Source organism: Callionymus lyra, chromosome 10 (assembly GCF_982586985.1).
Source record: "Callionymus lyra chromosome 10, fCalLyr1.hap1.1, whole genome shotgun sequence".
Lineage (NCBI taxonomy): Eukaryota > Metazoa > Chordata > Actinopteri > Syngnathiformes > Callionymidae > Callionymus > Callionymus lyra.
This window is the reverse complement of record NC_141827.1, coordinates 17,687,299-17,697,298: the sequence shown is the minus strand read 5'-3', so window position 1 is coordinate 17,697,298 and position 10,000 is coordinate 17,687,299. Positions and strand designations below refer to the sequence as shown.

Genomic DNA, 10,000 nt, shown 5'->3' with positions numbered 1-10,000 from the left:
GACCATCAGGGATGACTGTGTTTAGTTATCAGAAAGTCAATAAATGTACCCAATTAACTGAATGGTTACATTTTTAAGAGATATGTATTAAGTTTAAAGTGGCAAAATCAGATTCCCTGACCGGGAATCGAACCCGGGCCACGGCGGTGAGAGCGCCGGATCCTAACCACTAGACCATCAGGGATGCTGTGTATGTTTCTTTGTTAGAAAGTCACTAAGCGTTTCCGATTGCCTGAATTTTTAAATTTCAAAAATGATATGCAGTTAAGTTTTAAGTGGCAGAATCAGACCGCGAATCAAAACTGGGCCAGGGCAGCGAGAGTGCCAGATTCCAACAGCTAGAACATCATTAATGCTCTGACTGATAGTTTTGGGTGTTAGAAAGTCACTGAGTGTAGCCAATTGCACTTAAGTTTCAAGTAGCATAATCAGATTCCCAGACCTGGAATCGAACCCGGGCCGGGTTGTATTAAGTTTAAAGTGTCAAAATCAGATTCCCTGACCAGGAATCGAACCCGGGCCACGGCGGTGAGAGCGCCGGATCCTAACCACTAGACCATCAGGGATGCTGTGTATGTTTCTTTGTTAGAAAGTCACTAAGCGTTTCCGATTGCCTGAATTTTAAATTTCAAAAATGGTATGCAGTTAAGTTTTAAGTGGCAGAATCAGACCGCGAATCAAAACTGGGCCAGGGCAGCGAGAGTGCCAGATTCCAACAGCTAGAACATCATTAATGCTCTGACTGATAGTTTTGGGTCTTAGAAAGTCACTGAGTGTAGCCAATTGCACTTAAGTTTCAAGTAGCATAATCAGATTCCCAGACCGGGAATCGAACCCGGGCCACGGCGGTGAGAGCGCCGTATCCTAACCACTAGACCATCAGGGATGCTGTGTATGTTTCTTTTTTAGAAAGTCACTAAGCGTTTCAGATTGCCTGAATTTTTCAATTTCAAAAATGATATGCAGTTAAGTTTTAAGTGGCAGAATCAGACCGCGAATCAAAACTGGGCCAGGGCAGCGAGAGTGCCAGATTCCAACAGCTAGAACATCATTAATGCTCTGACTGATAGTTTTGGGTGTTAGAAAGTCACTGAGTGTAGCCAATTGCACTTAAATTTCAAGTAGCATAATCAGATTCCCAGACCGGGAATCGAACCCGGGCCTGGTTGTATTAAGTTTAAAGTGGCAAAATCAGATTCCCTGACCGGGAATCGAACCCGGGCCACGGCGGTGAGAGCGCCGGATCCTAACCACTAGACCATCAGGGATGACTGTGTTTAGGTAATTGAAAGTCAGTAAGTGTATCCAAATAACTGAATGTTTACATTTTTAAGAGATATGTATTAAGTTTAAAGTGGCAAAATCAGATTCCCTGACCGGGAATCGAACCTGGGCCACGGCGGTGAGAGCGCCGGATCCTAACCACTAGACCATCAGGGATACTGTGTATGTTTCTTTGTTAGAAAGTCACTAAGCGTTTCCGATTGCCTGAATTTTTAAATTTCAAAAATGATATGCAGTTAAGTTTTAAGTGGCAGAATCAGACCACAAATCAGAACTGGGCCAAGGCAGTGAGAGTGCCAGATCCCAATGAGTATAGCCAATTGCACTTAAGTTTCAAGTAGCATAATCAGATTCCCAGACCGGGAATCGAACCCGGGCCACGGCGGTGAGAGCGCCGGATCCTAACCACTAGACCATCAGGGATGCTGTGTATGTTTCTTTGTTAGAAAGTCACTAAGCGTTTCCGATTGCCTGAATTTTTAAATTTCAAAAATGATATGCAGTTAAGTTTTAAGTGGCAGAATCAGACCGCGAATCAAAAATGGGCCAGGGCAGCGAGAGTGCCAGATTCCAACAGCTAGAACATCATTAACGCTCTGACTGATAGTTTTGGGTGTTAGAAAGTCACTGAGTGTAGCCAATTGCACTTAAGTTTCAAGTAGCATAATCAGATTCCCAGACCGGGAATCGAACCCAGGCCACGGCGGTGAAAGCGCCGGATCCTAACCACTAGACCATCAGGGATGACTGTGTTTAGGTATTTGAAAGTCAGTAAGTGTATCCAATTAACTGAATGTTTACATTTTTAAGAGATATGTATTAAGTTTAAAGTGGCAAAATCAGATTCCCTGACCGGGAATCGAACCCGGGCCACGGCGGTGAGAGCGCCGGATCCTAACCACTAGACCATCAGGGATGCTGTGTATGTTTCTTTGTTAGAAAGTCACTAAGCGTTTCCGATTGCCTGAATTTTTAAATTTCAAAAATGATATGCAGTTAAGTTTTAAGTGGCAGAATCAGACCGCGAATCAAAACTGGGCCAGGGCAGCGAGAGTGCCAGATTCCAATAGCTAGAACATCATTAATGCTCTGACTGATAGTTTTGGGTGTTAGAAAGTCACTGAGTGTAGCCAATTGCACTTAAGTTTCAAGTAGCATAATCAGATTCCCGGACCTGGAATCGAACCGGGGCCACGGCGGTGAGAGCGCCGGATCATAACCATTAGACCATCAGGGATGCTGTGTATGTTTCTTTGTTAGAAAGTCACTAAGCGTTTCCGATTGCCTGAATTTTTAAATTTCAAAAATGATATGCAGTTAAGTTTTAAGTGGCAGAATCAGACCGCGAATCAGAACTGGGCCAAGGCAGCGAGAGCTCCAGATCCCAATGAGTGTAGCCAATTGCACTTAAGTTTCAAGTAGCATAATCAGATTCCCAGACCGGGAATCGAACCCAGGCCACGGCGGTGAAAGCGCCGGATCCTAACCACTAGACCATCAGGGATGACTGTGTTTAGGTATTTGAAAGTCAGTAAGTGTATCCAATTAACTGAATGTTTACATTTTTAAGAGATATGTATTAAGTTTAAAGTGGCAAAATCAGATTCCCTGACCGGGAATCGAACCCGGGCCACGGCGGTGAGAGTGCCGGATCCTAACCACTAGACCATCAGGGATGCTGTGTTTGTTTCTTTGTTAGAAAGTCACTAAGCGTTTCCGATTGCCTGAATTTTAAATTTCAAAAATGGTATGCAGTTAAGTTTTAAGTGGCAGAATCAGACTGCGAATCAGAACTGGGCCAAGGCAGTGAGAGCGCCAGATTCCAACAGCTAGAACATCATTAATGCTCTGACTGATAGTTTTGGGTGTTAGAAAGTCACTGAGTGTAGCCAATTGCACTTAAGTTTCAAGTAGCATAATCAGATTCCCAGACCGGGAATCGAACCCGGGCCACGGCGGTGAGAGCGCCGGATCCTAACCACTAGACCATCAGGGATGACTGTGTTTAGCTATCAGAAAGTCAGTAAATGTACCAAATTAACTGAATGTTTACATTTTTAAGAGATATGTATTAAGTTTAAAGTGGCAAAATCAGATTCCCTGACCGGGAATCGAACCCGGGCCACGGCGGTGAGAGCGCCGGATCCTAACCACTAGACCATCAGGGATGCTGTGTATGTTTCTTTGTTAGAAAGTCACTAAGCGTTTCCGATTGCCTGAATTTTTACATTTCAAAAATGATATGCAGTTAAGTTTTAAGTGGCAGAATCAGACTGCGAATCAGAACTGGGCCAAGGCAGTGAGAGCGCCAGATTCCAACAGCTAGAACATCATTAATGCTCTGACTGATAGTTTTGGGTGTTAGAAAGTCACTGAGTGTAGCCAATTGCACTTAAGTTTCAAGTAGCATAATCAGATTCCCAGACCGGGAATCGAACCCGGGCCACGGCGGTGAAAGCGCCGGATCCTAACCACTAGACCATCAGGGATGACTGTGTTTAGTTATCAGAAAGTCAATAAATGTACCCAATTAACTGAATGGTTACATTTTTAAGAGATATGTATTAAGTTTAAAGTGGCAAAATCAGATTCCCTGACCGGGAATCGAACCCGGGCCACGGCGGTGAGAGCGCCGGATCCTAACCACTAGACCATCAGGGATGCTGTGTATGTTTCTTTGTTAGAAAGTCACTAAGCGTTTCCGATTGCCTGAATTTTTAAATTTCAAAAATGATATGCAGTTAAGTTTTAAGTGGCAGAATCAGACCGCGAATCAAAACTGGGCCAGGGCAGCGAGAGTGCCAGATTCCAACAGCTAGAACATCATTAATGCTCTGACTGATAGTTTTGGGTGTTAGAAAGTCACTGAGTGTAGCCAATTGCACTTAAATTTCAAGTAGCATAATCAGATTCCCAGAGCGGGAATCGAACCCGGGCCGGGTTGTATTAAGTTTAAAGTGGCAAAATCAGATTCCCTGACCGGGAATCGAACCCCGGCCACGGCGGTGAAAGCGCCGGATCCTAACCACTAGACCATCAGGGATGACTGTGTTTAGTTATCAGAAAGTCAATAAATGTACCCAATTAACTGAATGTTTACATTTTTAAGAGATATGTATTAAGTTTAAAGTGGCAAAATCAGATTCCCTGACCGGGAATCGAACCCGGGCCACGGCGGTGAGAGCGCCGGATCCTAACCACTAGACCATCAGGGATGCTGTGTATGTTTCTTTGTTAGAAAGTCACTAAGCGTTTCCGATTGCCTGAATTTTTAAATTTCAAAAATGATATGCAGTTAAGTTTTAAGTGGCAGAATCAGACCGCGAATCAGAACTGGGCCAAGGCAGCGAGAGCTCCAGATCCCAATGAGTGTAGCCAATTGCACTTAAGTTTCAAGTAGCATAATCAGATTCCCAGACCGGGAATCGAACCCGGGCCAGGGATGACTGTGTTTAGTTATCAGAAAGTCAATAAATGTACCCAATTAACTGAATGGTTACATTTTTAAGAGATATGTATTAAGTTTAAAGTGGCAAAATCAGATTCCCTGACCGGGAATCGAACCCGGGCCACGGCGGTGAGAGCGCCGGATCCTAACCACTAGACCATCAGGGATGCTGTGTATGTTTCTTTGTTAGAAAGTCACTAAGCGTTTCCGATTGCCTGAATTTTTAAATTTCAAAAATGATATGCAGTTAAGTTTTAAGTGGCAGAATCAGACCGCGAATCAAAACTGGGCCAGGGCAGCGAGAGTGCCAGATTCCAACAGCTAGAACATCATTAATGCTCTGACTGATAGTTTTGGGTGTTAGAAAGTCACTGAGTGTAGCCAATTGCACTTAAATTTCAAGTAGCATAATCAGATTCCCAGAGCGGGAATCGAACCCGGGCCGGGTTGTATTAAGTTTAAAGTGGCAAAATCAGATTCCCTGACCGGGAATCGAACCCCGGCCACGGCGGTGAAAGCGCCGGATCCTAACCACTAGACCATCAGGGATGACTGTGTTTAGTTATCAGAAAGTCAATAAATGTACCCAATTAACTGAATGTTTACATTTTTAAGAGATATGTATTAAGTTTAAAGTGGCAAAATCAGATTCCCTGACCGGGAATCGAACCCGGGCCACGGCGGTGAGAGCGCCGGATCCTAACCACTAGACCATCAGGGATGCTGTGTATGTTTCTTTGTTAGAAAGTCACTAAGCGTTTCCGATTGCCTGAATTTTTAAATTTCAAAAATGATATGCAGTTAAGTTTTAAGTGGCAGAATCAGACCGCGAATCAGAACTGGGCCAAGGCAGCGAGAGCTCCAGATCCCAATGAGTGTAGCCAATTGCACTTAAGTTTCAAGTAGCATAATCAGATTCCCAGACCGGGAATCGAACCCGGGCCAGGGATGACTGTGTTTAGTTATCAGAAAGTCAATAAATGTACCCAATTAACTGAATGGTTACATTTTTAAGAGATATGTATTAAGTTTAAAGTGGCAAAATCAGATTCCCTGACCGGGAATCGAACCCGGGCCACGGCGGTGAGAGCGCCGGATCCTAACCACTAGACCATCAGGGATGCTGTGTATGTTTCTTTGTTAGAAAGTCACTAAGCGTTTCCGATTGCCTGAATTTTTACATTTCAAAAATGATATGCAGTTAAGTTTTAAGTGGCAGAATCAGACCGCGAATCAAAACTGGGCCAGGGCAGCGAGAGTGCCAGATTCCAACAGCTAGAACATCATTAACGCTCTGACTGATAGTTTTGGGTGTTAGAAAGTCACTGAGTGTAGCCAATTGCACTTAAGTTTCAAGTACCATAATCAGATTCCCAGACCGGGAATCGAACCCAGGCCACGGCGGTGAAAGCGCCGGATCCTAACCACTAGACCATCAGGGATGACTGTGTTTAGCTATCAGAAAGTCAGTAAATGTACCAAATTAACTGAATGTTTACATTTTTAAGAGATATGTATTAAGTTTAAAGTGGCAAAATCAGATTCCCTGACCGGGAATCGAACCCGGGCCACAGCGGTGAGAGCGCCGGATCCTAACCACTAGACCATCAGGGATGCTGTGTATGTTTCTTTGTTAGAAAGTCACTAAGCGTTTCCGATTGCCTGAATTTTTAAATTTCAAAAATGATATGCAGTTAAGTTTTAAGTGGCAGAATCAGACCGCGAATCAAAACTGGGCCAGGGCAGCGAGAGTGCCAGATTCCAACAGCTAGAACATATTTAATGCTCTGACTGATAGTTTTGGGTGTTAGAAAGTCACTGAGTGTAGCCAATTGCACTTAAGTTTCAAGTAGCATAATTAGATTCCCAGACCGGGAATCGAACCCGGGCCACGGCGGTGAAAGCGCCGGATCCTAACCACTAGACCATCAGGGATGACTGTGTTTAGTTATCAGAAAGTCAATAAATGTACCCAATTAACTGAATGGTTACATTTTTAAGAGATATGTATTAAGTTTAAAGTGGCAAAATCAGATTCCCTGACCGGGAATCGAACCCGGGCCACGGCGGTGAGAGCGCCGGATCCTAACCACTAGACCATCAGGGATGCTGTGTATGTTTCTTTGTTAGAAAGTCACTAAGCGTTTCCGATTGCCTGAATTTTTAAATTTAAAAAATGATATGCAGTTAAGTTTTAAGTGGCAGAATCAGACCGCGAATCAAAACTGGGCCAGGGCAGCGAGAGTGCCAGATTCCAACAGCTAGAACATCATTAATGCTCTGACTGATAGTTTTGGGTGTTAGAAAGTCACTGAGTGTAGCCAATTGCACTTAAATTTCAAGTAGCATAATCAGATTCCCAGAGCGGGAATCGAACCCGGGCCGGGTTGTATTAAGTTTAAAGTGGCAAAATCAGATTCCCTGACCGGGAATCGAACCCCGGCCACGGCGGTGAAAGCGCCGGATCCTAACCACTAGACCATCAGGGATGACTGTGTTTAGTTATCAGAAAGTCAATAAATGTACCCAATTAACTGAATGTTTACATTTTTAAGAGATATGTATTAAGTTTAAAGTGGCAAAATCAGATTCCCTGACCGGGAACCGAACCCGGGCCACGGCGGTGAGAGCGCCGGATCCTAACCACTAGACCATCAGGGATGCTGTGTATGTTTCTTTGTTAGAAAGTCACTAAGCGTTTCCGATTGCCTGAATTTTTAAATTTCAAAAATGATATGCAGTTAAGTTTTAAGTGGCAGAATCAGACCGCAAATCAAAACTGGGCCAGGGCAGCGAGAGTGCCAGATTCCAACAGCTAGAACATCATTAATGCTCTGACTGATAGTTTTGGGTGTTAGAAAGTCACTGAGTGTAGCCAATTGCACTTAAGTTTCAAGTAGCATAATCAGATTCCCAGACCTGGAATCGAACCCGGGCCACGGCGGTGAGAGCGCCGGATCCTAACCACTAGACCATCAGGGATGCTGTGTATGTTTCTTTGTTAGAAAGTCACTAAGCGTTTCCGATTGCCTGAATTTTTAAATTTCAAAAATGATATGCAGTTAAGTTTTAAGTGGCAGAATCAGACCGCGAATCAGAACTGGGCCAAGGCAGTGAGAGCTCCAGATCCCAATGAGTGTAGCCAATTGCACTTAAGTTTCAAGTAGCATAATCAGATTCCCAGACCGGGAATCGAACAAGGGCCACGGCGGTGAAAGCGCCGTATCCTAACCACTAGACCATCAGGGATGACTGTGTTTAGGTATTTGAAAGTCAGTTAGTGTATCCAATTAACTGAATGTTTACATTTTTAAGAGATATGTATTAAGTTTAAAGTGGCAAAATCAGATTCCCTGACCGGGAATCGAACCCGGGCCACGGCGGTGAGAGCGCCGGATCCTAACCACTAGACCATCAGGGATGCTGTGTATGTTTCTTTGTTAGAAAGTCACTAAGCGTTTCCGATTGCCTGAATTTTTAAATTTCAAAAATGATATGCAGTTAAGTTTTAAGTGGCAGAATCAGACCGCGAATCAGAACTGGGCCAAGGCAGCGAGAGCTCCAGATCCCAATGAGTGTAGCCAATTGCACTTAAGTTTCAAGTAGCATAATCAGATTCCCAGACCGGGAATCGAACCCGGGCCACGGCGGTGAAAGCGCCGGATCCTAACCACTAGACCATCAGGGATGACTGTGTTTAGGTATTTGAAAGTCAGTAAGTGTATCCAATTAACTGAATGTTTACATTTTTAAGAGATATGTATTAAGTTTAAAGTGGCAAAATCAGATTCCCTGACCGGGAATCGAACCCGGGCCACGGCGGTGAGAGCGCCGGATCCTAACCACTAGACCATCAGGGATGCTGTGTATGTTTCTTTGTTAGAAAGTCACTAAGCGTTTCCGATTGCCTGAATTTTTAAATTTACAAAATGATATGCAGTTAAGTTTTAAGTGGCAGAATCAGACCGCAAATCAAAACTGGGCCAGGGCAGCGAGAGTGCCAGATTCCAACAGCTAGAACATCATTAATGCTCTGACTGATAGTTTTGGGTGTTAGAAAGTCACTGAGTGTAGCCAATTGCACTTAAGTTTCAAGTAGCATAATCAGATTCCCAGACCTGGAATCGAACCCGGGCCACGGCGGTGAGAGCGCCGGATCCTAACCACTAGACCATCAGGGATGCTGTGTATGTTTCTTTGTTAGAAAGTCACTAAGCGTTTCCGATTGCCTGAATTTTTAAATTTCAAAAATGATATGCAGTTAAGTTTTAAGTGGCAGAATCAGACCGCGAATCAGAACTGGGCCAAGGCAGTGAGAGCTCCAGATCCCAATGAGTGTAGCCAATTGCACTTAAGTTTCAAGTAGCATAATCAGATTCCCAGACCGGGAATCGAACAAGGGCCACGGCGGTGAAAGCGCCGTATCCTAACCACTAGACCATCAGGGATGACTGTGTTTAGGTATTTGAAAGTCAGTAAGTGTATCCAATTAACTGAATGTTTACATTTTTAAGAGATATGTATTAAGTTTAAAGTGGCAAAATCAGATTCCCTGACCGGGAATCGAACCCGGGCCACGGCGGTGAGAGCGCCGGATCCTAACCACTAGACCATCAGGGATGACTGTGTTTAGCTATCAGAAAGTCAGTAAATGTACCAAATTAACTGAATGTTTACATTTTTAAGAGATATGTATTAAGTTTAAAGTGGCAAAATCAGATTCCCTGACCGGGAATCGAACCCGGGCCACGGCGGTGAGAGCGCCGGATCCTAACCACTAGACCATCAGGGATGCTGTGTATGTTTCTTTGTTAGAAAGTCACTAAGCGTTTCCGATTGCCTGAATTTTTAAATTTCAAAAATGATATGCAGTTAAGTTTTAAGTGGCAGAATCAGACCGCGAATCAGAACTGGGCCAAGGCAGTGAGAGCTCCAGATCCCAATGAGTGTAGCCAATTGCACTTAAGTTTCAAGTAGCATAATCAGATTCCCAGACCGGGAATCGAACAAGGGCCACGGCGGTGAAAGCGCCGTATCCTAACCACTAGACCATCAGGGATGACTGTGTTTAGGTATTTGAAAGTCAGTAAGTGTATCCAATTAACTGAATGTTTACATTTTTAAGAGATATGTATTAAGTTTAAAGTGGCAAAATCAGATTCCCTGACCGGGAATCGAACCCGGGCCACGGCGGTGAGAGCGCCGGATCCTAACCACTAGACCATCAGGGATGCTGTGTTTGTTTCTTTGTTAGAAAGTCACTAAGCG

At 44.1% G+C, this 10,000-nt stretch overlaps 2 protein-coding genes and 35 non-coding genes across 38 annotated transcripts in view; 1 reads left to right on the top strand and 36 right to left on the bottom strand.

The window, feature by feature from the left end:
* Window positions 1-12, bottom strand: part of trnae-uuc (transfer RNA glutamic acid (anticodon UUC)) — a 72-nt gene extending 60 nt beyond the window's left edge. The window contains exon 1 of the tRNA in view: window positions 1-12. This exon is cut by the window's left edge and continues 60 nt beyond it. This is a non-coding gene — a tRNA (tRNA-Glu).
* zbtb40 (zinc finger and BTB domain containing 40) overlaps window positions 1-10,000 on the bottom strand; it is a 390,649-nt gene that overhangs the window by 182,003 nt on the left and 198,646 nt on the right. The gene's annotated exons all lie outside the window — the stretch shown is intronic.
* The window catches only part of fgd5a (FYVE, RhoGEF and PH domain containing 5a), an 89,758-nt gene that overhangs the window by 32,838 nt on the left and 46,920 nt on the right, over window positions 1-10,000 (top strand). The gene's annotated exons all lie outside the window — the stretch shown is intronic.
* On the bottom strand, window positions 113-184 carry trnae-cuc (transfer RNA glutamic acid (anticodon CUC)). The gene has a single exon. It is a non-coding gene; the product is annotated as a tRNA-Glu (tRNA).
* trnae-cuc (transfer RNA glutamic acid (anticodon CUC)) lies at window positions 495-566 on the bottom strand. Its single transcript has one exon. It is a non-coding gene; the product is annotated as a tRNA-Glu (tRNA).
* On the bottom strand, window positions 815-886 carry trnae-cuc (transfer RNA glutamic acid (anticodon CUC)). The gene has a single exon. It is a non-coding gene; the product is annotated as a tRNA-Glu (tRNA).
* Window positions 1,197-1,268, bottom strand: trnae-cuc (transfer RNA glutamic acid (anticodon CUC)). The gene has a single exon. It is a non-coding gene; the product is annotated as a tRNA-Glu (tRNA).
* Window positions 1,369-1,440, bottom strand: trnae-cuc (transfer RNA glutamic acid (anticodon CUC)). Its single transcript has one exon. It is a non-coding gene; the product is annotated as a tRNA-Glu (tRNA).
* trnae-cuc (transfer RNA glutamic acid (anticodon CUC)) lies at window positions 1,636-1,707 on the bottom strand. The gene has a single exon. It is a non-coding gene; the product is annotated as a tRNA-Glu (tRNA).
* On the bottom strand, window positions 1,957-2,028 carry trnae-uuc (transfer RNA glutamic acid (anticodon UUC)). Its single transcript has one exon. It is a non-coding gene; the product is annotated as a tRNA-Glu (tRNA).
* On the bottom strand, window positions 2,129-2,200 carry trnae-cuc (transfer RNA glutamic acid (anticodon CUC)). The gene has a single exon. It is a non-coding gene; the product is annotated as a tRNA-Glu (tRNA).
* Window positions 2,717-2,788, bottom strand: trnae-uuc (transfer RNA glutamic acid (anticodon UUC)). The gene has a single exon. It is a non-coding gene; the product is annotated as a tRNA-Glu (tRNA).
* trnae-cuc (transfer RNA glutamic acid (anticodon CUC)) lies at window positions 2,889-2,960 on the bottom strand. The gene has a single exon. It is a non-coding gene; the product is annotated as a tRNA-Glu (tRNA).
* Window positions 3,209-3,280, bottom strand: trnae-cuc (transfer RNA glutamic acid (anticodon CUC)). The gene has a single exon. It is a non-coding gene; the product is annotated as a tRNA-Glu (tRNA).
* On the bottom strand, window positions 3,381-3,452 carry trnae-cuc (transfer RNA glutamic acid (anticodon CUC)). The gene has a single exon. It is a non-coding gene; the product is annotated as a tRNA-Glu (tRNA).
* On the bottom strand, window positions 3,702-3,773 carry trnae-uuc (transfer RNA glutamic acid (anticodon UUC)). Its single transcript has one exon. It is a non-coding gene; the product is annotated as a tRNA-Glu (tRNA).
* On the bottom strand, window positions 3,874-3,945 carry trnae-cuc (transfer RNA glutamic acid (anticodon CUC)). Its single transcript has one exon. It is a non-coding gene; the product is annotated as a tRNA-Glu (tRNA).
* On the bottom strand, window positions 4,256-4,327 carry trnae-uuc (transfer RNA glutamic acid (anticodon UUC)). The gene has a single exon. It is a non-coding gene; the product is annotated as a tRNA-Glu (tRNA).
* On the bottom strand, window positions 4,428-4,499 carry trnae-cuc (transfer RNA glutamic acid (anticodon CUC)). Its single transcript has one exon. It is a non-coding gene; the product is annotated as a tRNA-Glu (tRNA).
* trnae-cuc (transfer RNA glutamic acid (anticodon CUC)) lies at window positions 4,828-4,899 on the bottom strand. The gene has a single exon. It is a non-coding gene; the product is annotated as a tRNA-Glu (tRNA).
* trnae-uuc (transfer RNA glutamic acid (anticodon UUC)) lies at window positions 5,210-5,281 on the bottom strand. The gene has a single exon. It is a non-coding gene; the product is annotated as a tRNA-Glu (tRNA).
* Window positions 5,382-5,453, bottom strand: trnae-cuc (transfer RNA glutamic acid (anticodon CUC)). Its single transcript has one exon. It is a non-coding gene; the product is annotated as a tRNA-Glu (tRNA).
* trnae-cuc (transfer RNA glutamic acid (anticodon CUC)) lies at window positions 5,782-5,853 on the bottom strand. The gene has a single exon. It is a non-coding gene; the product is annotated as a tRNA-Glu (tRNA).
* trnae-uuc (transfer RNA glutamic acid (anticodon UUC)) lies at window positions 6,103-6,174 on the bottom strand. The gene has a single exon. It is a non-coding gene; the product is annotated as a tRNA-Glu (tRNA).
* trnae-cuc (transfer RNA glutamic acid (anticodon CUC)) lies at window positions 6,275-6,346 on the bottom strand. Its single transcript has one exon. It is a non-coding gene; the product is annotated as a tRNA-Glu (tRNA).
* Window positions 6,596-6,667, bottom strand: trnae-uuc (transfer RNA glutamic acid (anticodon UUC)). Its single transcript has one exon. It is a non-coding gene; the product is annotated as a tRNA-Glu (tRNA).
* trnae-cuc (transfer RNA glutamic acid (anticodon CUC)) lies at window positions 6,768-6,839 on the bottom strand. Its single transcript has one exon. It is a non-coding gene; the product is annotated as a tRNA-Glu (tRNA).
* Window positions 7,150-7,221, bottom strand: trnae-uuc (transfer RNA glutamic acid (anticodon UUC)). Its single transcript has one exon. It is a non-coding gene; the product is annotated as a tRNA-Glu (tRNA).
* Window positions 7,322-7,393, bottom strand: trnae-cuc (transfer RNA glutamic acid (anticodon CUC)). The gene has a single exon. It is a non-coding gene; the product is annotated as a tRNA-Glu (tRNA).
* Window positions 7,643-7,714, bottom strand: trnae-cuc (transfer RNA glutamic acid (anticodon CUC)). Its single transcript has one exon. It is a non-coding gene; the product is annotated as a tRNA-Glu (tRNA).
* On the bottom strand, window positions 8,082-8,153 carry trnae-cuc (transfer RNA glutamic acid (anticodon CUC)). Its single transcript has one exon. It is a non-coding gene; the product is annotated as a tRNA-Glu (tRNA).
* trnae-uuc (transfer RNA glutamic acid (anticodon UUC)) lies at window positions 8,349-8,420 on the bottom strand. The gene has a single exon. It is a non-coding gene; the product is annotated as a tRNA-Glu (tRNA).
* Window positions 8,521-8,592, bottom strand: trnae-cuc (transfer RNA glutamic acid (anticodon CUC)). The gene has a single exon. It is a non-coding gene; the product is annotated as a tRNA-Glu (tRNA).
* Window positions 8,842-8,913, bottom strand: trnae-cuc (transfer RNA glutamic acid (anticodon CUC)). Its single transcript has one exon. It is a non-coding gene; the product is annotated as a tRNA-Glu (tRNA).
* Window positions 9,281-9,352, bottom strand: trnae-cuc (transfer RNA glutamic acid (anticodon CUC)). The gene has a single exon. It is a non-coding gene; the product is annotated as a tRNA-Glu (tRNA).
* trnae-cuc (transfer RNA glutamic acid (anticodon CUC)) lies at window positions 9,453-9,524 on the bottom strand. The gene has a single exon. It is a non-coding gene; the product is annotated as a tRNA-Glu (tRNA).
* Window positions 9,892-9,963, bottom strand: trnae-cuc (transfer RNA glutamic acid (anticodon CUC)). The gene has a single exon. It is a non-coding gene; the product is annotated as a tRNA-Glu (tRNA).